This window comes from Alexandromys fortis, unplaced genomic scaffold (assembly GCF_014885135.2).
Source record: "Alexandromys fortis isolate MF-2015 unplaced genomic scaffold, M_Fortis_MF-2015_v1.1 scaffold_224, whole genome shotgun sequence".
In the NCBI taxonomy this organism is placed as follows: domain Eukaryota; kingdom Metazoa; phylum Chordata; class Mammalia; order Rodentia; family Cricetidae; genus Alexandromys; species Alexandromys fortis.
In genome coordinates this window covers 690,388-714,327 of record NW_026068104.1, presented here as the reverse complement: position 1 = coordinate 714,327, position 23,940 = coordinate 690,388, and the positions used below count along the sequence as shown (strand labels likewise).

General features: G+C 45.8%; 1 long non-coding RNA gene across 1 annotated transcript; it reads left to right on the top strand.

The window, feature by feature from the left end:
• Positions 1 to 1,248: 1,248 nt before the first annotated feature.
• Positions 1,249 to 9,932, top strand: LOC126489621 (uncharacterized). Its single transcript, XR_007588966.1, has 3 exons — positions 1,249 to 1,651; positions 5,165 to 5,332; positions 6,905 to 9,932. It is a non-coding gene; the product is annotated as an uncharacterized lncRNA (long non-coding RNA).
• Positions 9,933 to 23,940: the final 14,008 nt, after the last annotated feature.

The window sequence follows — 23,940 nt, the reverse complement described above, 5'->3', positions numbered from 1 at the left end:
ATGATTGACGCGTCCTGTAGTATGGTGGAAAGAAAAGGCTTAAGCTTCACAGTTTGATGTGGGTCAATGAACACCCTACATAGCCTTAACTTATACCCACCAGTTAGCATTTCACCCCAGTTGCCTTATCTTGAGTCTGCTGTTCAATCCAGCTTCTGCCACTTCTTTATTGTGAGTGACTTTGGACTAGTTACCCTATAGTGTTCTTGCCTGTAAAATGAAACAAGTGTAATATTGACCTATGTGATATAATTGCGTCAGTCTCATCACCTCCTTGTTAAAAAAAAAAACTGAACAATTACCTGGCACATTTAGAACAACGTCCCAACTTTCTCATGGTCTTCGAGGTCTGGCATTGTTAAATTGAAAGTACATTAATAAGTGCCAGCAATATTGCGTGCCACATAGAAGTGCTCTATAGATTTCCCACTCCCAGATTTCTGTTTCTATTACACTGACTGTCCCTAAGGCTTGAGATTTCTCACTTAATGCTAATAACCTTGTCAGCTAGGCAAGAACCAGCTTGTACTTAGTCTCTTCCACTCTCCGTCATCTGACCCTGAGACATGCCAGCCCAGCACAGCTATGCCTCTGTGTCTCAGACCTCATGGGTAGCCGATTCTCAAATGATAATTATTATTTTTAGTGTGTGTGAGAGAGAGAAAGAGAGACAGAGAGATAGGGAGACGAGAGAGAGAGAGAGAGAGAGAGAGAGAGAGAGAGAGAGAGAGAGGAGAGAGAGAGAGAGAGAGAGAGAGAGAGAGAGAGAGAGAGTGAGTAGGACATGGAACAACTTCCAGGATTCAGTTCTTTCCTTATACTGGGATTCAGGGATTAAATTCAGATTTTCCAGCTTGTGTGACAAGTTCTTGTCACTCACTGGCCCATCTGGGTGGCCTCCATAAACCTTTTGCAAAGTGGGCTTGGGATATAACAAATATGGTGGTATATATCTGTAAACCCAGTATTTGCTTAGGAGGCCAAACCAATTTAGAAGCCAGCCTGGGTTATATGCTGGGATCAAGGTTAGTCTTAGCTGTGTAACAAGGCCCTGTCTTGATTGATTGGGGTAGTTTGTTTCTTCGTGTGTGTGTGTGTGTGTGTGTGTGTGTGTGTGTGTGTGTGTGTGTGTGTGAGTGTGTGTGTGCTTGTGCACTGTGGTTCTAGGTAAGTTAATTGATATAAGTGCTAAGAACAGAGCTCAGATCCTTGGGACAGTATGTGCTTTTAGCTCCTGAGCCATCTCTTTGGCCACACCCACTCAAATTAAACAAACAAAAAAGAATGAATAGCAAGCCCACCCACGTGAAACACCTGGCTGCTGTCCAACTTTGGGAGCCACACAGCTTGCTCTGCCCATTCCTCCCTACTGCCTCTTGCCTTTTAAGGAGCTTTGCCTTATCCTGTGTGCCTGACTTCTACCTCTTCCTGCTTGGTGAGTAAATGCCTTGTTTTGACCTTTGCTGCCTAGACCACAGCTAACTCCTTACCTGAATTGATTCTTAGCCCACAGTGCTACTTTCTATCTCTGTCCTGGGGAAGCTATTCCTATTCCCCTGACCGCCTTAGTAAAGAAAAGGAGTTTGCCTGTTCCTGAATCATGCTTCGAAGACATTTCTCTGGACTGTTGACTTCCTCATCTACAATTTAGGTGAGTGGTTCTTAATCCTGGCCTTCATTGCCATCATCTACAGCTATGGTTCTCAAAATGTGGTCCCCAAGGACAGCAGCATCAGCAACACCTGGAAGCTGCTCTAATTTTACTGCAGCATGTAAAAATGACCACTGCCATAGCTACACTTAAGACCCTTGAATGAGATTGCCCTCTCAAGTCTTAGGCATAAAAAAAAAAGCTCTTGAGAGCTTCCTAGGCCATTGGTCCTCACACTATACAGAGTCACCCGAGGGCTTAAGAACTACCAGGAAAACTGGAAGTCACCTTTAAATTGCAGAGTAGGTCTGGGGTGGATATCTTATTTCATGTTCCGTTGCTATAACAGAATACTTGAGGACTGGATAATTTCGATGGGATCAGGAATGATCGTAGTGCCGTGGCCATAGACAAGACAAGGTAATTTAAGAGGCATAGATATTTATTTTGACTGACAACTATGGGGGTTGAAGATCTCAGGAGCATGGCACAGGCATCTGCTTGGCTTCTGCTGTGGGCTTCCTGGTTCTTCAACTCTTAGCAGGAAATAGGAGGAGGAGACATTTAGGAATGACAAAGGACTGAATTCATTATATGTAACCCATTCCCACAAGAAAAGCATTAATTTCAATTATTAAAGGCTCTGTCCTTATGACCCCCATCCCTCCCGTTAGATCCTACCTTTTGACACTGATATGACTGGGAAGTGAGCCCCAACATTAATTTTTTTTTCTGAAGACAAGTATGTTTAAAGCCTAGCAGGGGAAATGGCAAACATTTGTATTTCTGACAAGTTCTTGGGTGTTCTAGTTTCATTTCTGTTGCTGTGATATAATATCCTGACAAAAAGCAACTTAAGGGATAAAGGGCTTCTTTTTAAGGGAGAAAGGGTTTATTTTAACCCACAATTCAGGCTGGAGAGATGGCTCAGAGGTTAAGAGCACTGGTTGCTCTTCCAGAAGGGCCCGAGTTCAATAGCCAGAAACCACATGATGGCTCACAACCATCTCTAATGAGGTCCGGTGCCCTCTTCTGCTCTGCAGGGATACATGGAGGCAGAATACCAGAAACATGATAAATAAACATTATTTATTAACCCACAATTCTAGCTTCCAGCCCACCACTAATAGGAAGTCACAGTGGCAGGAGCCTGAGACAGTTGGTCACATGACATCCCTAGACAAAAGCAGAGAGAATCTAATGCATACATACTTGCATGCTTGCTTGTGCTCAGCTCTATTTCTACTCTGTTACAGTTCCAGACCCCCTGCCTGGTAAATGGTGCTGCCCACAGTGGGCAAGGTCTTCCCACATCAGTAATCAGACACTCACCTAAGACATGTCCAGAGTCCAACCCAATGTATTCAAACCCTCATCGAACCCCTCTTCCTATGTGATTCTAGGCTGTGTGAGGTTGACATCAGAGCTAGCCATCACACCAGCGAAGGCTGAGGCTGATGGACCAGAGACCACACTGGTTGCCTGTTGGCCTCCACAGTACAATTATCATTATCTAGTTCCCAATTGCCCTGTCTACCCCACCCCCTGCCGTAATTCCTGTTCATGGGGATGTCTACTTTAATAATGCTTGTTTCAGAGGCTCTGAAACCTTTATCTCCCTACTTTAAAAAAATTCTTTATAGTTTATTAACTTTTTAATTTTATGTGCATCGGTATGAAGGTGTCAGATCCCTTGGAACTGGATCTTCAGACAGTTGTGAGCTGCCATGTGGGTGTTGGAAATTGAACCCGGGTCCTCTGGAAGAACAGTCAGTGCTTTTAACCACTGAGCCATCTCTCCAGTCCCTATCTCCCCACTTTTGATCCAAGGTATCACTATATAGACCAGGCTAGTCTTAAAACCAGCAGCAATCCTCCCTCCCTGGCCTTCTAGTGCTGGGATTGCAGATGTGTTGCGCCAAGTCTAATTCACTTCGTGGAGCAAGCTACCCCATGCCTAGGTTTCCTACAAGCTAACTGGTGTTCCATTCTGTGGAACTAGAACTCCTAGTCAGTCATTTATGCTTCCTTATGCCCATTAAGCCTCTTCTTTTTTTTTCCTCTTTCTTTGTTTTTCAAGACAGGGTTTTGCTTTGGAGCCTGTCCTGGAACTAGCTCTTGTAGACCAGGCTGGTCTCGAACTCACAGAGATCCACCTGCCTCTGCCTCTGGAGTGCTGGGATTAAAGGCGTGCGCCACCACCGCCCAGCCCATTAAAGCCTCTTCTCCATCTAAACCAGGACTGACCTTTTCCAAACAGTTCTACTCTGCTCATCCATCAATCCCTTTCATGATATCTTATCATTTGCCATGGCCTTAGCACCACAGTGATCCTGACCCTAAATGTCTCTTTCCAGCTCATCTCTCTTTTTCTACCCAATGTGTCAAATTAGTTGACTGATATCTACCTTTGAAAAACCCACAGGCATCACAAGCTTCACATGTCCAAAATGGACTCCTTATCCCAAATGCATTTATTTCTGCCCAGTCCCTATCCCCTATCAGTTATCTCTCAAGTCTGAGTATGCTAATGCTACCATCCGATGCTTAGCTTAGGCTAAACATCTGTTCATCCATTTCCTTCCAACCCCTCCTCAGTGTTGGTACCACACATTAATCTTTCTCACTAGTCCAGGTCACCATAATCCCTTGGGCACACCTTCTTACCTGGTCATTATCTTTCTAATTGTCTTACTCTTCAGCCCACCCTATAGCAGACAACATGACTTAAGACCACCAATCTCTCCACTCTCCTGAATTCCTAATTAATGGAAGTGTTGCAGTAGGTCAGATCTAAAAACGAAAAAAAAAAAAACTTAAAATTTCCCAAGGTATACCAAGCCTTGAATTTGGTGGCTACTAAGTCTATGTGTATCCAAGAATCACCTGGAGACGGTTCAAAAGCAGGTAGGTCCCCAGGCCTCACTCTCAGAATTCTGCTGTGGTAGTACTGAGGTATGGTAATCCACACTCTACATGAGTGCTTGCCTATGGGTCGCAACCCCTTTGGAGTTGCAGATCAGATATCTTGTATATCAGATGTTTACATTGCAATTCTTAAGAGTATCAAAATTATAGTTATGAAGTAGCAACAAAATAATTGTATGGTTCCACAACATGGCATTAAAAGTTTGATGTATTAGTCAGGGTTCTCCAGAGTCGCAGAATTTGTGGAATTAATTATCTCTCTCCATACACACACACACACACACATACACACACACACACACACGTTAAAAGAGAAGTGTGTGTGTGTGTGTGTGTGTGTGTGTGTGTGTGTGTGTTTACTGGAATGACTTACAGGCTCCAGTCCAACAATGGCTAATTGTGGATGGAAAGAACAAGAATCTAGTAGTTGCTCAGTCCCATAAAGCCTGTGTCTCAGCTGGGCTTCTGTGTGTGCTGGAATCCTGGAGAAGCAGACTCCAATGCCAGTGAAGGATGCCTGTGCTGACTAGGGGAGGGCAGGCAGGTGAAACTTTAACCCTTCCTCCTTCCATTGCTCTTATCTAGGCTTCCAGCAGAAGGTGTGGCCCGAGATTGTAGGTGTGCCTTCTAGCCTCAAGGTCTGGATCAAAGGCCTGTGTCTTCTTGTCTCAAGATCCAAATCAAAGATAACCAAGAATAGCCATCACAAGTGAGAAGCACTGCTCTAAAGTATCCAAGAGCATTCATGACCAGGTCAGGATTACGTGACCATGTTTTGAATAATTCTACCCTGAAGTATCTTAGTCATCTACCAATAACCCTTCTCTATTACTGCCACTCTGATCTGGCATTGTTCGTTTACCCCTTTTAGTGAGCTGCGAATTCTTTCCCAGCTCAAGTCTTTGTACATAATATCGACTAATTCCCTCTTTGCCTCCCATTTCAGAATGCCTCAGATCCCAGCTTGCTGTGCCTAATACTAGCTCTCTATGTTGTCCCATTCACGTTCTTTCCTCCCATTCTTTGGCTTTCTTTCATAGTGTTATGACTGACTAGCCCTGTGTCCATCACATGGGGTTCCATGGACCTTCTATCCACATCCAGCTGATCTTTTACATGTTCCACTAAGAACTAAAGAGATAGGAAATGTTACTGGCTTTTCATGTAGTCTCCAACATGAGTTCAAATCCCAGATCTGTCATATTTTATATTTTAAATATATATAAAATTTCCCTTAGGCAAAAGTTAATTGACCCCCTCCTCATTCTCTTCTCTGGCTTAATCTCCACGTTTTCACCAGCTTCATTGATAGATAATTGGCAAATCAAAATTTTTATATACTTAGTTCATTTTATATTGCTATAACCAACTACCTGAGGCTGGGCGCTTATCATTCGTACAACTTCATGTTTGGATATCTCAGTCGGTGCTGGAATCTGCTCAGTTCTAGTGAGGGACTTCTGGCTTTATCACAACATAGTGGATTACATCATGGACGGAGCACTGCAATAGGAAGAGATCACAAAGAGGAAGCAAGCTTTTCAGGGGGCCCGCTCTTCTCTTTTAACGGCAACCCACTTATGAGAAGTAACCCAAGTCCTTTGAGAACTACATTAATCCCTTTCAAAGACAGCATCCCCAGTGATGACTAGGTTCCACCTCTTCAAGATTCCTGCCATCTCAACACTAGGGACCAAACTTACAACACATGTCCTTTGGCTTGATACACTCAAAATATATCCAAACTGCAGTGATCCCACTCTTAGAATAGAAGCAATAATAGTCCTCCCCTCCTTACAGACTTGTGATGATGCCAAACTCAGTTATATTTTAAAGGCCTAGAGCAGCCCCTGGTAAACAAGTGCTCAATAAATGGCAGCTAACCTAATTATTCCAAAATGTTCCATTGGTTTCCATACTCAGACCCCTCTCCTGCTGCCCTTCAGCTCCCGACAGGTACCCATCCACTTTGTGAAGATGTCAAAGCCATCTGGCAGATGCCACCCTCTCAAAGAGCTGCCCCTGCACATCCCAATATCTCTATCTTCACCCCACCCCCTCTTTTCTGCCCCGTCTCAGAAATAAGTTGTGTTCTTCCTTGCTGAGGTCAACTCCTCCATCTATGCCTTTGACGCTTTCTCCATCCACCCTTGCCAGACTTTGTCCTGTCAACCATGACGCGTCCTCTCACACCTTCAATAACAGTACTATATTTTGATAATATTTCTTGGGTGTCTCCTCTATGTACTGTTGCTATGCAGAGTGCTAGAGTCGTAGACCTAAACAAGACAAAGTCCCTACTCTGATGGTGCTCTCATTGGCCAGGTGGAGCAGCTAGAGGTAGACAGACGTGCACACCCTTCACAAAGCAACTGCAGATCATCACAAGCCCTGTGGAGAGAACGGGGCAGAGTGAGCACAAGAGGACACAGCAAGACTCGCACAGGGAAGGCGTCTTCGAGGTTGTGGCTCTGATCTTCCGAAGTCCCCTGGAGCCAAAAGATACCTTATCTGTATTTGACCTGCAGTGACACAATACCTACCACAGAAACCAAACAGTCAGGCTCCAGGTGCAAAGATTATATCTCAACAAAAGAAGGGAGGAACGGTCCTAAGGCAGAAAAACAGCTGGCCTGTTCTGAGGACAAGCAGGCAGAGCCCAGAGCCCAGGGACAGGGAGGTTGTGCTGGACAAGAGGTAGTTGGGGACCTAAGAAACCAAGGACAGGAGTTTGTTTCACAAGCAACAAAAGCTATGGGTGTCCCTTGTCAGAAGGCTGATGTGGTTATACCTCCCTCCCCCTCCCCCTACCCCCTCTCTCTATATATGAATGTTTCTTTCTCTCACAAGAGCTATAATGGTGCCATACTGTCATATTGCATTTTTCATCCCCTCTGGCCTTGACAGTGGTCTTAGAAACTTATGACGGGGATACTGCTTTATCCCCATTTCCACAGTCAAGGCAAGGCTCAAAGAGACTGTAACTTACTACTCCACTAATGACGGAATAGAATATGTTCCTGAGTCCAAATTGGACTATTAGAAGCAACTGTTACCTCCACTACTGTGCTGAAAACGAATGTAGGTGTGTGTGTGCTTCCCTTGTTAGGATAAAATACCTGAAATAATTAACTTAAAAGGAGAAAGGGCTTACTTAGCTCTTGATTTGGGAGGTTTGGTCCATAATCATGTGACCAGATTTTTTTTTTTTTTTGCCTTCTAGTGTGGGTGTCAGAAGGCAATGGTGGGAAGTTCATGGTGGGACAAAATGAGGGGATAGGTGTCCTGCTAGCGCTTTGAAGTGCATGCTCCCCACTTATCTAAGGATCTCCCCCACTAGGCCCTACCTCTTGAAAGTGTCAAAAGCCTCTGTTGCAATTACTTTTTCTGGGAAGTCTGTTTACCCCTAAGACATACAGGACAGAGATAGACCAGAGAGCTGATTCTATCCAAGTCTAGTTTGGTGGATGTGTGAATTTATTCCAGTTCTTCCAGGAGCATGGGTGACTCACAAGCAGCTGCATCATCAGAAAGCCCCACCCTAGCATGAGTGATGACTCAGAAAAGCTGCATCTCTGCAGTCTCCTCCCCAAGACAACCTTCCACCTCCTACGTACTACGTATGTACGTACGTACGCTCTACCACTTCCCTAAACCGTGTGCAGCTGGAACAAGGTGATGTGTAACTAGGGGCAAACAAGAGGAAGTGAGTGGCTGGGATGGGGGGGGGGGTCTGATTACCTTTCCTCATGCCTCCTAGGCAGAAATGATAATAGTGAGTAATCACAGCTGCTCTGACCCCAAGATGGCAATGGCTATGCCATGAAGACAGTTTCACAACATCTCTTAGTATCGTCACCCCAGGTGATGAACCTTTAGGGAACACTAAACATCCAAACCATAGTAGTAGAAAGGCCCCTTTAAATCCCCTTTAGCTTCATTCTCACCACAGAGCATCAACTTAATATCCTTGCTTGTAGCTGATATTCAATTTAGCTTGGACTTTAACCTGCTTCACCTGGTATCTTCCTCTCTCTGAAAGCCCAGGCCTAAGCCTTTGTGTACTCCAGGCCTCTGGGCCCCAGTTGTAGTCCTGTACCAATTAGAAGTCAACAAGTACTTATGAAGCACTTACTAGCTACAGGCCGCTGGAAGGCTTGGAGGGAACCTGAAATGGGTAAGATGGGAGATAAGACAAATATATGGACTCTTTTTTTTTTTTTTTAAGACAAAGATACTTGGGGAAAAGCAGGGAATAAGAATGCGGAAGAAGAAGCCGGTGGAGGGAGGATGGGTTTGAAAAAGGGAGAGAAGGGTGAGTGGCTGATGGAAGAAAGGGGGAAAGCAGAAAGGAAGAGTTGGGGAGTAAACATAAATGTCTGAAAAGACACCCTAAGAAATGGAACCAAGGTTGGACACTCAAAGTTTCCCCCCATCTGGGCCCTCTTTGCCCTTGCCCACTTCCTGGGCCCCACAGAATTCAAGCTGTCATCACATCAGATCTGGGGTGCAGTGCTTGAGGCTCTCCAACCCCTGCCTAACTTTTCAGCTGCCAGTCTCCCTCTCTTTTGGCTTATCTTGATCATTATTGCATTCCACCGACGTAGCGCCTCTCTGCCTCTCCGTGCCCTTTCCCTCCCACTGACCACACAAGCTCTAATTCTTCAACCTGAGCTTCTTGTCTGCACACTTCTGTGAGTGAATCTCCCACTCCCAGCCTTCTTATCACTCCCGCTGCAGAAACCCACCTACATCCTTCTGCCCAGTCTGCATCCCTCTAGCTCGGTGGTTCTCAACCTTCTTAATGCTGTGATCCTTCAGTACAGTTCTTCAAGTTGTGATGACTCCCGACCATAACTGGAACTTTGCTGCTGTTATGAATCGTAATGTAAATATCCGATATGCAGGATATCTAATGTAATTCCTATGAAAGGGTTGTGACCCACAAGTTGAGAACCACTGGCCTAGCTCCTATATCTCCATCAGTTCAGGCCCAAGCAAACCTGCTGTCCTCTCCTCCAGAAAAGCTTCCTCCCGCCTCCTACATTCCTGGACTTTCCCTCTAGGCTATGCTTTAGGACTGCCACCTGTCAGAGAGTGTTGCTGCCCCTGGGGACCAGAAGTCCCAACAAAGATGGAACCAAGCAGAATATTTAGAGTTTTCCCCACAGGGCCTTGCAAAGGAAAAGCACTCAATAATATTTGGTTAACAAAAATTATTCCTGAAAATACATGAAGATGTAAGTCTGTGTGCAATACATGTTCCTAAAATGTGCAAATGTGCATACAACTAATTATTCATTCTGAGTTCTAACTTCAGAGAAACATGCGTGTGTGTGTGTGTGTGTGTGTGTGTGTGAGAGAGAGAGAGAGAGAGAGAGAGAGAGNGGGGGGGGGGGGGGGGGGGGGGGGGGGGGGGGGGGGGAGCGAGCAAGCAGGTGGGGAATTAGTACATACCATTAATGTAGTACAGGAAGATCAGTTTTGTTTTGGGTTTTTTGTTTGTTTGTTTGTTTTGGTTTATTTTTTGTGATTGTTGTTTAAGACAGCATTTCTTGGTGTAGCCCTGGCTGTCCTGGAACTCACTGAAACTCACTCTGTGGCCTCGAATTCAGAGATTTGACTGCCTCGCCCCCAAGTGCTGTGATTAAAGATGTTTGCTGTCAACACCTTGCTTATGATAAGTTTGGTTTTTTATTGATATTTATTGAGCTCTACATTTTTCTCTGCTCCCCTCCCTGCCTCTCTGCTCCCCCCTTCAACCCTCCCCCAAGATCCCCATGCTCCCAATCTACTCAGGAGATCTTGTCTTTTTCTATTTTCTACTTCCCATGTAACGTATATAAAACACTCAAAAATCAAGCATCAAAAGAGCAAACATTGAGCCAGATGGTGATGGCACACACCTTTAATCCCAGCACTCAATAGGCAGAGGCAGGCAGATGCCTGTGAGTTAGAGGCCAACATGGTCTACACAGGGAGTTCCAGCTCAGCCAGGGCTATGTCGAGAGACCTTATCTCAGAAGAAAAAGAAAGAAAGAAAAGCGAAAGGGAAAAGGAAAAAAGAAAAGAAAAATATTGTGAACGAATAAATAAAATGTTTTTTAAAGAACAGACAATTCAGCCTATAAATGTGCAAGTTAATTGAACAGACAACTCTCAAAGGAAGTGCAAATAGTCAGTGCGCATGTAACTGCCCAGTGTTTTAGGCACCAGTGAAAGGGACATTAAAGAGCCCATCCCACTCTCTGTAGTTCTTTCTCACTTTTCCTTAATAAATCTACATTTTCTCTGCTATTGAAAAAATGAACAGCCGGGTGGTGGTGGTGCACACCTTTAATTCCAGTACTCAGGAGGAGCAGGCAGTTGGATCTCTGTGAGTTCAAGGCCAGCCTGGGCTACAGAGGGATTTCTAAGATATCCAGGGCTACACAGAGAAACCCTGTCTCAAAACAAAACAAAGACAAAACTATTTTGAGATTCCATCTAACCCAATCAGAGTGGAATTTAAGACGAAAACAAATGCTAGCAAGTATTCGGAGAAAGAGGAACCCGTACATAGTGCTGATGAGAATGTGAACTGGTATAGCAACTAGAGAAATTGATTGGAGGTTCCTCAGATAAACTGCAAATACAAGGACCATATGACCCAGCTATGCCACACATGAAGATACTGAAAGACTCTGTCAACACACCTCAGAGCTATAGACAGCCATGTTTATTGCTACACTATGCAAAACAGCTTAAAATGAAACCATCTGTAGAAGGAGAGAGACACTTGTTGGTTCCTGGCTGCTTAGCCCCGAAATAACCACACAGAAACTGTATTAATTAAATCACTGCTTGGCTCATTAGCTCTAGCTTCTTATTGGCTAACTCATATATTAATTTAACTCATTTTTATTAATCTGTGTATGGCCACGTGGCTGTGGCTTACTAGCTAAAGTTCTGGCATCTGTCTCCAGCAGGGGACTCTGACCTTCTTTTTCCCAGCATTCAGTTTAGTTTTCCCTGCCTAGCTAAGTTCTGCCCTGCTATTGGTTCAAAGTAGTTTCTTTATTTATTAATGGTAATCACAGCATACAGAGGGAAATCCCACATCAGACATCAACAAATGAATGGATAAAGAAAGTGAGATATGTATGCTCAGTGGAATTTTATTCAGCCATAGAAAAAAGCAAAATCATGGTATTCACGGGGAAACTGGATGGAACTGGAGATGATCATGTTAAACCAAATAAGCCAGTCTCACAAAAAAAAAAAAAGTGCCACTATATAGAAAAAAAGTTTCTACTAGGTGGAAACTAAAGTTAAAGAAGAATCAAAAAAAGTAGAATGGGGACTACTTGGGGGAAAGGGAGACCAAAGAGGAGGGAGAAAGGAAAAGGAGAGGGTGATTAGGTTAAATGTGATTGGAGTACATTGCATGCATGCACAAAAACCTCATTGTGAAACCTGCGGCATTGCTCAATACGTGCAAATGAAAATACTAGGAAACAGCATTCTAAACACTTGACAGCAGGCAGTGTGGATCATGATACTGTAGTCCGTGATGACTTCAGAATGTGCATGGAGGGAAGTTTAGAAGCCACTAAGAGGAAAACTGGTTCAGTCCCATGGAGGTTCCACAGCTGTCTAGAGTTCATGAGTTTCCATGAGCTTGGTTCAGCTGTCTCTGTAGATTTCTCTATCATGATCTTGACCTCCCTTACTCATATATTCCCTCCTCCCTCTCTTCGACTGGATTCCCTGAGTTTGGCCTGGTGCTTGGCTGTGGATCTCTGCATCTGGTCCCGTCAGTTGCTGGATGAAAGCTCTATGATGGTAGTTGGGGTATTCACCAATCTGATTTATATGGGAAAGTCACCCTTATGTGGGAGACAGGGGTGAAGCTTGGACTATCTGAGAGGCCCCTGGCAGTAGGGCCAGGATCTATCCCTGGTGCATGAGCTACATTGTTGGAGTCCATTCCCTATGGTGGGATGCCATGCTCAGCCTTAATGTAGAGGGGAGGGGCTTGGTCCTGCCCCAATTTAATGCACCAGGCTTTGTTGACTCCCCATGGGAGCCCTTACCCATTGGGAGGAGTGGATGGCAGATGGGTTCTGGGGGAGGTGGGGGGACAGGAGGAGGAGTGAGAGGGAGAACTGTGCTTGGAATATAAAATAAATTTTTTAAAAAATAATGTTTTGAAAAAACACACCAGAAAAAATAAAAAAAAGAGGGAAGCTGGACGGTTTGTCTTGACACTACATATTGCCCTTATACAGAAAGCAGAATTTTGCTGTAAATTACATGTCCCCCCACAGTGACTTCGGGAGTGTTGCTGGTGATTATGACAAATTGCACCCCCAGCCACCCTGTGATGCCAACCTCAACGCTTTTAGTTAACTTTGATATTTCTCTGGGTTTCTAGAGCTTTTACAATGAGCCTGTATTGCTTTTTTGTACTCAGAAAAAGATTAAGGAAAACATTATTTCATGAAAGAAAGGAATGTCTGTGTGTTCGAATGAATGAACACAGTGTCTTGCTTAAGCCTGGAGGTGACTGGAGAAGGCCTTGCCAGCCCCATGTCCTCACCCTCACATTGAGGGGCGTTTCTCCTCAAACTTCGACAAAGAAGATTACTGATGTCCCATCTTATCTGTATTCCCTAGAAAGAGTTCCATGGGCTATAAATCTCCAACACCCCCCTCCATACACACACACACACACACACACACACACACACCACTTTACTGACAATGAGCTGTATCTAACAGCATCTAACAGTGACTCTGACTTTGAAGAACTAGGAACACATGCAGACTGCAGCTATGACCAGTAGGTGGCAGCAGAGGATGACTGTTCTTCTGTTAAAAGCATTTAAAACTGGTGCTATTTTTTTCTTATTTTGCCATCATTTTCTTTTCTACTGTGGCTCAAAAAGCCAACAAAAACAAAGCCTTTTTTTAAAAAAAAAAAACTAAATTGAAACTGTCTAGAGGCAGTAGAGATTTCATGCCTGTGTTCCATAAAACACCACGCCAAATCAAATAACTTTTCCTTTGTCAGTTTTTTTGAAAGCGCCATCCACGGTTGGAAGGTAATCTTGCTGCCTAAAGCTAATGACTTAGATCTTCTGAAGAGAAGAGAATGGAAATGACCGGGCCTTCTGGAGGAGCGGGGGTGGGGAGGAGGCACCCCGAAGGAGAACTGGGGAGAAACCGAATGATCCCTTGCCGTGTGGCTGAAGGTGGAGTACAAGGAACGCAGGAGGCTGCAGGTGGACGGGGTTGCTGTGAGTTGCCATTGAGCCTTCCAAACACATGTGATCAAGTCTTAATGGCCAGTAGCCATGAACGTGACCTACTCTGGGAAACCCTTCTCCTAGCTTTCCTCCGTCCTCACTCACTTGGAGGTGCTGTTCCAGGCTCCCTTTGCATCTTGGCTCTACCACTAGCTGTAACACTTCTTACTCCGCGCTCTCCATTAACCTAGTTCGTTCTCTTGACTACAGTTGCCACCTGCGTGGTAACAAGTCCCAACCTCTGTCTGAAGCAGTATCCATCCCTGTCACCTTCCACTTCAGACCCTGGAACTCACTCTGTGGGCCAGGCTGGCCTCAAAGCCAGAGACCCACCTGCCTCTGCCTCCCAGGTGCTGGGATCAAAGATATGCACCGCCGTGCCTGGTACACACTGCTCAGTCCTGGGAGGGGATCATACCACAAAACATAACCTGAGAACTGCCACCTGCTAAAGGGACAGCAAAGTGACATCACACATTGATTGCAGAACACATTTGCTTGACCCAAGGATAATTCAAAACACTTTCTCCTGGCATTTTCTCATTCTATGAAGGCATAAGTCAGGTTGAGTTGAGATTAAGTGAACACTTATATATCACTACCTGCTAAGGCGCTCCACTCGGATAAATGGCCCACATTTATCTTGTACCGAACACATCCTACCACCCTAAGGCCATCTTTTCCTGAGTTTTCTCTGTCCTTGGTGAAGGATAGTATAGGCCTACCATCAGAAATAGCCTGAGGGAGGTTGTGGGGGGGCGTTGATGAGAGTAAACCCAGCTCTGTGTAATGGCCCTAGACGAGATGTAGATTAAATTCAGGGACAGCATGGGAAACCTAGAATGCCAAAATAACCTGCTTTGTGAGATTGGACACAGGGCATAATTACAGAAGGACCTTAGCCAGAAGCTTTGCCCACCTGCCTAGCCACAAAGGACTTTTGATGATAATGTTTAGTATTGTACTATACAGTGTGACTAATTGTAAGTTGCCCCTGAACAAATCCTCTAGAATTCTGTTCTAGTGGCTCTCAGGAGTTGACAAACCATGGGCCAAATCCAATATACTGATTTTATCTGATTTTATAAATAAAGTTTTATTTGGGCATAGCAGTGCTATTTTTCCATAATATCACTAATTGTATTTTAGTATAAGAAGAAAGTTGCCACAGAGACCCACAAACAAAAACATTTCCTGTCTGACCCTTTACAGAAATTTCCCTAAATACTGTAATCTAGACTGTTCTGCTCCGAGCCCTATCAGTGAAGGCTGGGCCCTTTAATGCAGGCTTTCGTAGTCAGTCTATGCCATCCAACATTTAACTCAAAGGAATTCACATATAGATGCTCAGAAGACCAACAGAAAGAGATAACAAATACGGCTTGGCGCAGCCATGTCGCCCCTGATCCCGCGCATCCAGAGTGAGCGGCTGGGAACAGGCGCATCTGCTGCTCCCACACGCTCTCTCAGTCCCTGAGCATGTCTCACTGTCCACGCTTCTCACTGCCCTGCCCTGCTTCTCATGTCTGCACTCAGTCAGCAGTGCTGGGACAACTGGACAGCCATCTGCAGGGATCCAGAGTTGGAGCCATACCATACACCGAGAACAGTATCAATTCCCACCACTGCAGACTGACGAGTTTCCTCTGCCTAAGGAGGTCCCCAGAAGGACGATTAGGTTAGTGACACAGAAGACAGGCAAAGGCCTTGTGGGAACTGGAGGATTGAGGTTTGATGGAGCTACTGCATGGCAGGAAGACCCCCCCTTAGCTGCAAAAAGTTGGTTCAGGCACTTCACTTTGAGCCAACCATGTGTATATACAAAATGTGTGTATGTTGGAGTTGGCCAGGAAGTGGGGCTAAAGCTGATGTTCTCAGAGGGAGCAGAAGAGGCCAATGGCTCGATGACACAGGAGGAGCACAGCCCCTCAGCTGGGAGGTTGGGCAAGCACCGCTCATTAGTTGCTAGAATGAAGCTAGGGTGTTGCACAACTCAGGGGTCACGACTACAGTGCCGCCCACCCTTGATTCACCAAACCCCCAGAGGCTCACATTCTGGAAAACTTGCAGGCCGTGGAGCCGCTCCAGGAACTGAGGTAATCCCAGAAAAGATGAAGTGATCCCTGCTTCATTTTTCAAGTAGACAACTGGAGACCCTGTGGACAAGGGTGAGAGATGGGAACGTGAGAGTGAAGCCAGCAAGATGACTATTCGCAGAGACTCAAATCTTACAATCTGAAAATTATTAGAAGTACTTTTAAAAACACTTTGTGTACGTGACTTCCTTTATCATGTGTAGATTCTTTGTGAGTTGTTATTGCTCATAGTTTAAAGTTAAGCCGCATGAAGAATTTTGTGTTTGACCCATGTCTTGGCTCAGGACAATAGGAGACTAACCCAAAACTGAAATCTGATTGAAAGCAGAGGGCATGTTGCTCTTCTCAGCTGGATGACCCCTGAATCAGTGGAGGGGAGAAGGGGGGATGGCACAGGCACTCAGTGATTACCTCAGTGTCGTCAGAGACTCTGCTTTCATTTCCCAGCCGCCCAGGCCCGAACAATCACACAGACTGTAACTACCACACTGTTTAGCCAATGACTCAGGCATATTTCTAGCTAGCTCTTGCATCTTAAATTAACCCATGTCAAGCCAGGCGGTGGTGGCACATGCCTTTAATCCCAGTACTCAGGTGGCAGAGGCAGGAGGATCTCTGTGAGTTCAAGGCCAGCCTGGTCTACAAGAGCTAGTTCCAGGACAGGCTCCAAAACCTACAGAGAAATGCTTTCTTGAAAAACCAAAGAAAAAAATTAACCCATTTCTTTTAATCTATGTATTGCCACATGGCTGAGACATTACCTCATTTTCTACATGTCATGTTTCCTGGGTGTCTCTTTGACTTCGCCTACTCTCTCTCTCTCTCTCTCTCTCTCTCTCTCTCTCTCTCTCTTTCAGTCTGGCTTTACGTTGTTAAGCCATTGGTCGAAAGCAGCTTCTTTATTAGCCAATGGCAATAAACCTATTCACAGCATACATCGCCTCCCACATCACACATTTGGTTCAGTCAGTAAGTGTCNATATATATAATGTTCAGATTTCCCACCGGGCTTTACTCTGCTATACCATTGGCCAAAACAGCTTTATTCATTGACCAATAAAAGCCACACATATACAGAAGGACCTCCCACATCACCTCAGCCTCTCCATCAAAGTCTGAGTGTCCCCTGAAGTCTGAGGGCAGAATGAAGGTGTTGAGCTTCCTGAGTCGGGCTCTGTTTGAATTCAGAGTGTGGCCATCTTACCAGGAATGAAGACAGTCTAAAGATGGTTGGGGCCCTCCCTTTGGGTATAGATCTATTGAAACAATGGACCCCTAGAAATTTTTCCCATGGGAGATTCATGCAGGACGAAGGAAGGGCTGAGGCCATGGTGCCAGCCAACAGAGGAGCTTGTCTCCCGAAGATTCCAGATAGTTCTGACACCTTTTCAGAGCACCTTGCAGGAGAGAGAGGGCAGAACCCATGCAGATGATAAGGACTCAGCGATGGGCAAGACCACATCTTGACTGAAACTGCTCAGTTATGCACGTCTCTGACCCTCTGTTTAAATCTACCTGACAGGACCCAGAAGATGGACATGGAATGGCAGAGTCATTGGGCCTGGGTCTTTTTTGTCCCTTTTCCTAATGTGACAACCTTGAATATTTATCCCCCCCCCCCCCGATTTTCGCTATTGTTTATTTGTTTAGCTGGCCCATTGAAGACAAATTGCTGGGCCTGGCTCATCAGGGCCCACATTCCAATGCTAACAAGTCTGGTAGATAGAGCAGCCTTGAGTGCCAGGCCACAAAGTCCCGGGAGGCCTGGTTTTTCTCTCGCCTTCCATCCTTTGAGTCTTGATCATTGCCTCTTGTTGGATCCTCCCAGTCGCCTCTGTGGAGGAAATACACGGTTCTTTTTTATTTCTTGTGACTCCAGTAGGGGGCGTAGTGTGTTGAAGAATGGGGCAGGTCTCCTGACGTGATAGCCACCCTAGTCGCCTGGCCTGGCTGCGTATTCATCAGGAGGAATTGCGGTGTGAGACGCCTCTCACACCCGTGTCGCTTTTCGGGATGGACATGTTCACAAGTAGCTTTATTTGTACAGTGCGGTTTCTGAAACATGGAGGAAGGCTAGTGATTCTGAAGAGCCTAAACACTTTAGCCTGGAGCATCTTTCCAAGTCTTGCTAAGTGTGAAACCCTCAGGGCATGGCTGATGTTATCTCGGACTCTTTACCAGAAGGCTGCCAAGCAAATGTGTGACCCGGAACCTTAAGGGCAAGGAGCTCTGGCAGCACTCTTGATGCCTGGCCAAGGGCAGGAGCAGAGTCTCCGTTTCCCAACGTAAATAAAGCATGGCCACGGGTCTAGAAACCAGCCCAAGTCACCTTGGCCTGCATTGCTCCATGACCACTTGGAGACACTTTTGAGCCACAAGAAGCCCAACAAAATCAGAATGCCAGTTTGTTCTGAGCTCCCTTTAGGTGTGAAAGCCTCAAAGGAAATTGGAAAATACTAAGCCACCAGGATTTTTCTCCCTAGTGGAAAGAGTCTATCCTGGTCTGAAGTGAGACCTAGCCTTGGCACCCCTGCTTGCCTTGCAAAGACTAGCACAGAAAATGCAGAGAGATCCTGGCCTCTTCCTAGGCACCAGTCCCTAGAACATGACCTGAGTCAAGCAAGGGATGAGGATCACGGTGTAAAACGAAGCAGGAGGCAGAACTGAACTGGAAATGCCTGCGCTCTGGAGACGGCTATGTCCCCGGCTCCCACAGTTCAAGAGCAGGAAGGACACCTGACCACAGGGAGTATGGTGGTAGGCTGTGGGTATGGTTAAATGACCCAACTGGACACTGTCGTGTTGAACACCTCCCTCTTTCATGTTTGCACATCCTTGTCATGCCAGGTTCTCTCCCACTCCTGTACTTCATGTCCATTGTAGCCCACTGCCCATCACCGTCTCTCTGTGATGAGTCTGAGACACCATTGGAGACAGACAGAAAGCCCTCGAGTTGAATTTGAATCTCAGATAAGTAGAATCCTTTCCTGTCTCTCTTGTATTACACTGGATCATTACTTACACTTAACAAAAGTGTTCTCTATATGAAGTTCAAATTTAACAGGACCATCTGTGTTTCATTTTGTTTGTTTCTCTTTTTTTCCCTTTTGTTTTGTTTCTAAACCTAGCAACCAAACCAAGAGAGCTTCGAAGCCCTGCATCCCTTACAAAGCAGCCACAACGAACTTACGTTAAGCTATGGTCACGTCACTCACTTCTAAAGGCTATCAATAATCCCTGTTCATCCAGGGATCAGGTCCAAGCTCTTCACATGACACACAAGACTATCGCTGCCGGAATGCCTACCAGCCCTCATCTTCATCTCCTTCTGGCACCCTGAACCCACATTGTAGCCCCAACATACCAAACACCCTGTACTCCCCTGAATGTGCTTTTTTGCTTTTACATATGCCCACTGTGTCTGTCCAGTCATGAGAAACCACCACTACTGGCACACACACACGAAAGACATAGAGACCAAAGGACTAGAAGAGCAGACCATCCCAGAAATAAGTCAAAGCACCTATAGCTGCCAGATCTTTGACAAGGGTGTCAAAAACATACACCAGAAAGCAAAATGTCCACTTCTTCAGCAAATCACGCTGGGGAAAGTAGATACTCATGAGTAGAAGAATAAAACTAGATCCCTCTCTTTCACTCTAATACTAACATCAGTTTGAAAGGGATCCAAGGCCTTAATGTGAGACCTGAAGCTTTGAAACTGTTATGGGAAAGATAAAACATAGATAAAGCATAGATAAAACACCAAGACACAGGCTTAGGCATGGACTTTCTTAAAAGGGCGCCAAAAGCCCAGGACATGATAACTGACAAATTGGGTTGTATGAAATTAAGAAACAATCCCCAGAGTCTGAAAAGACAACCTACAGACCGGGAGAACATCTTTGCCAACTGTATATCAGACAGTATATCAACTGCAAATCGATATCTAGAATGTATAAAGACATGTGAAAATTAAATACCAAAAGCCCCAAATTCCCCCAAGTAATGCATGTGCTAATGAATTGAATAGTCAGTTCTCAAAACAAGAAATACAAATGGCCAATAAATATTTTAACAAGTATCCAGCATCTTTAGCCATTAAGAAAGTGCAAGTTAAAATTGCTTTGAGAGCCCATCTCAACCCAGTTAGAGCGGCTATCACGAAACAAATGCTGGGGTTAGAGAGATGGCTCCATGGTAGGAACACTCGCTGTTCTTGCAGAAGACCAGATATCAACATGGCAGCTCACAACCATATGTATCTCCAGTTTTGGGGGATGGAACACCCTCTTCTAGTCTCCATGGGTACTAGGCATGCACATAGTGCACATAGACACAAGCGGGTAAACATTCATACATAGAAAATAAAAACAAATGTTTTTAAATGCTAGAAAGGATATGGGGCGAGAAGAACCTTTATATGGGGGAGCGAGCCGGTGTGAATATGGAGGGTCCTCGATGCACTGAATATAAGACTATGAAATGATCCAGCACACTCCTGGGTGTGTGCCCGAAGGACTCTCAGTGGTTATCCTGGAGGCACCTGAACAGCCATGTTTATTGCTGCATAATTCCCAATAGCCAGAAGATAGAATAGTCTAAATTACCGGCAACATATGAATGGAAAAAGAAAGCATAGTACGTATACATAGTAGAATTTTTTTTTTTCGAGACAGTTTCTCTGTTTAACAGCTCTGGTAGTCCTGCAACTAATTCTGTAGACCAGGCTGACTCAACTCGAACTCAAAGATCCACCTGCCACTGTCTCCTGAGTGATGGGATTAAAGGTGTGCACCACTGCCACCTGGCAACATAGGAGAATTTTAGGCAGACATAAGAATGAAATCATGTCACAGAAGAATGGATAGGACCTGAAGAGCGTTGCACTGAGTGAGACGAGGCAAACTCAGAAGGTCAAATGCTTTGTTTTGCCTCACATGTGGTGCATCGCTTTAAATCTACCCCCCCCATATGTGTGAGGGGCCCATAGGAGACTGGGGGAGAAGAAGAGCTATTAAGGGAGGGGAGAAGAGGAAAGGGGGGTAATGGAATGCAGGTGACACAGAAGGGGAAGGGAAGGCATCAGCAAGGGGTGGACAGGTGAAGAGGGACATCTATCAATTTGTATGCTAACATTCAAAATAATTCTAAAATAATTGATCTTGGCGTATAACAGATAATACAATGTACTTTCTTAAGTGAAGCCTTAAAGACGCATGCTCTAGCCTGGCATGGTGGCACACACCTTGAATCCCGGCACGTGGGAGGCAAAGGCAAGGGGATCTCTGAGTCTGAGGCCATCTTGGTCTACCGACTTAGTTCCAGGACAGCCAGGGCTACACGGAGAAACTCTGTCTCAAAAACAAATAAACAAACAAAGAAGCAAAAAAGCCTAAGCATGCTCTTGCCAAGATCATCTTCTTGATATCCCACTGCCTCCCTCAAGCCAAGCACAGCTCAACACAGCATTAAACTGACCTTTACATTTGTCTTCCTATTAAAACAACCTATGTGGGTCAGCGAGATGGTTTAGCCTATAAATGTACTTACACACACACACACACGTAAAAATAAAATTATATTTTTTTAAATCTATATTTCTCCTCCAAGAGTGTGGCCCCATGAAAGGTAGCATATCCGTGTTCTTCATCTTTAACGTCACAGTGCACAGTGCAGTTGCTGGCCAGCATGGAACAATCAATAACAGTGTGAGGTGTGAATGAATGAAGAGGTGTGAATGAAGTATTGATTCTAAATCTGAAGCCTCAATAGGCCACCAGCAGTGAGTGCATTAGCAGTAATGGACACCAGGGGGTAGCATAAGCTTAGTTTTAGCTGGTGGGCGGGGCTGGAGGGGAAATGGTGTGCAAGAGCTGACTTGGCTCCCAGTGTCAGTTTCGAAGAGCTTTCTGTTTTGTTTTGCTTTGTTTTTAAATCATGGAAACAGGAAGCCAGGAAGGAACCTTAAGAAAGCAGTTGAATCAATTGCCTCTGTTCACACAGTTGAGAGAAATCTCTCTTTTTCTACTTAACTACATGTTTCCAGGAAAAGCAATGAATGTGTCCTCAGTTTTATGAAGAATAATCAGAGAGGTTAGGGCACTTGCTAAGTCAGAGAACCAGTGAACGGTGATAACCGATCTGGCCCCGAGCTCTGCCTCCCTGCGAGCGAGGTGCTGTCCCTAAACTGCAGGCACCAAGGTGCTTCGGTAGAGTGGGGTTTGAACTCGGGTCTACAGAACTCCTCCTCACCCCCCCCCTCCCGCCCTGTCCTTCCTCACACTCAGAAAACTCCTCGGCCTGGGAATGCGGCCCGAGGTGGCTCTGCAGCAGTCACCCCTGTCTGTTGTAAGGTTGGTTGCTGTACCAGCTTCCGATTCCTACAGCCTCAGCACCAAATCTCAAAAGGTTCTTGTATTGGGAATCCCCGTGGAGCATCCTGGGTTCTGGCCCAGGCCCTAAGGTGGCCAGAAAGAGGCAAATAAGGCCCTTAGGCGGGAAACTAAGTGTGCTCTGGCTCACTCAAAGGTGCAACCTGAGGAGGTTCAGGGCCATAGCTCAGAGTGGGCGCCTCACCTCAGAACGCTCAGGGCCTCACTGGAGGCCTGATCTCGAGTCTAACAATGAACCCCATAGCCTAGTCTTCTTTGTTCTCACTGCTAGGCAGGCCTGGCCTGGGAGGAGCCTCCAGGAGGCAGGGACTGCTGGGGGTCCTTTAAAGAAGGTGAGATGGATCCATAGTAATTGGGGGCTGGGTCTCACCCGAGTCACTGCAGAGCCTTAATTTTCTCCCCCCCCCCCCCCCGACAGGGTTTCTCTGTGGCTTTGGAGCCTGTCCTGGAACTAGCTCTTGTAGACCAGGCTGGTCTCGAACTCACAGAGATCCGCCTGCCTCTGCCTCCCGAGTGCTGGGATTAAAGGCGTGCGCCACCATCGCCCGGCCAGAGCCTTAATTCAATAGGGAAGACACACACACGCACGCACACACACACACACACACACCTCCACTATATACTTTCATCCTCCCTTCCAGAGGATCCCCAAAGATCTTTGCTCCTAGGGTCCCCTACTCAGCCACTCTCTGTGGGTGGAATAAGGAAACACAACTCAACCATGCTCTCTTCCCAGGTGGCTCCTTGCTAGCAGGGCAAATGTGCAGCCCGTGGGGCCTGCTACAGTGGCCATAGCCCAGCCCGCTGCCATGCCCCCTTGCTTTGCTAGCCTATGCAGCCTGAAGGGAGCTTCACGACTGCTACCCACGCGGATGCCCAGCCAGGAATGGGGTTTTGATAGCTATGCCGTTCTTCACTCTTCAGCAGCCCAAGCCCCACCCCCTTGATGGCATTCTCCTGGAACCCCCTCACGCTTCTGGGGAACAAGATAGGGGAGAAGCCCCAGTGCTAAGCCAGTCTCCCGGTCCTATGATGTCCCCAACTTTCCTCCTGTATCAAGGGGAAGAGATGATGAGAACCGTAGAAAAGCTCCTAATGAGCCCTCAGGGAAGCTCCTCGGCAAGTCTTTCTTGAGGCTTATTTCTCAGCTCTGAGGCCTAGCTGCCAGTTCCAGGGTCTCCAGAAGGCCAACTCACACCGTGCTTGATGAGTGTCCGCTGAATAACTCACTGTGCCTTGCCTCCAAGACCAAAGACTGGAGAAGAAATGAGCACCATTATGGGCCTCAGCTGTTTTAGAGCCAGTGGAAATAAGGTTTGGCATACCAAATTGTCAGAGGACAGGCAAAGGGATTAGCAGAGACCCCGTAGGGAGTAAGAGGCACCTTGGGATAAGGAAAACAAATTGGGTTTGCTTGCTGGATGCATTCCCCTGGAGTGTTAAGAAGCTCTGATTTTGGCCATTCTTACAGGTGGAAGGTGGAATCTCAAGGTTGTTTTGATGTATACTTCTCTGATGACTAAGGATGTCGAACATTTCCTTAAGTGTCTTTCAGCCATTTTAGATTCCTCTGTTGAGAG